General features: G+C 47.7%; 1 pseudogene; it reads left to right on the top strand.

Moving 5' to 3' along the window:
- The first annotated feature begins 241 nt into the window (after positions 1–241).
- LOC111734971 lies at positions 242–360 on the top strand (annotated as a pseudogene).
- Positions 361–747: the final 387 nt, after the last annotated feature.

The following is a 747-nucleotide window of genomic DNA, read 5'->3' as shown; positions in this document are numbered from 1 at the left end:
AATATTACTTCAGCCTATTGTTCTCCTGCCTTGTAGGCGGAGTCTTTTTGGAAGGAGACTGACTGTTACTTTCAAAACATCTAGGATGTGTCTTTTTCCCAGATTTCCTCTTTCTCTTACACTGCATTCCAGACACCTATAAATAGCAGAGGGTGATGTGGCTCCATAGTGTAGCGGTTAACACGTCTGCTTTACACGCAGAAGGTCCTGGGCTCGCGCCCCAGTGGAGCCACGGTCCATGGTCTATGGCCATGCCACCCTGAACAAGCCCGATCCCGTCTGATCTCAGAAGCTAAGCAGGATCGGGCCTGGTTAGTAGTTGGATGGGAGACCACCTAGGATGACCAGGTGCTGTAGGCGTAAATAATAATAATAAATAATAAAAATAAAAAATGGCAGAGGGCTCGCAATACTCATGCCATGACACCATGGCTGCTTCTAGCGCTTACGGTGGGTAAAACCAATGGAGCAATTTTTCCCTGGCAAGTCTTGGGATCTTTCTCAATACCATGCATCGGACTGTTGCTACCACCCGTCAGAACTGATTCTTACGGTGACACCTCTTTGCCTTCTTTACCTGAGACTCCCCATCGCATCTCCCCACCCTCTAACCAACACGTCTATAAGTGCTCAAAATTAACAGATGCTTCCTGTCAGCCTGCACATGACATTGACCCTAAAAGGATGTGCTCTCTGCCAGAGAGTTTGCAGTTGGTCTCAGATACACTAAGAGGTAAGGCTACTTGG

Source organism: Pteropus vampyrus, unplaced genomic scaffold (genome assembly GCF_000151845.1).
Source record: "Pteropus vampyrus isolate Shadow unplaced genomic scaffold, Pvam_2.0 Scaffold10742, whole genome shotgun sequence".
NCBI classification, from domain to species: Eukaryota; Metazoa; Chordata; class Mammalia; order Chiroptera; family Pteropodidae; genus Pteropus; species Pteropus vampyrus.
Note: the sequence above shows the minus strand (reverse complement) of the source record. Positions and strands in the feature narration are given on the sequence as shown.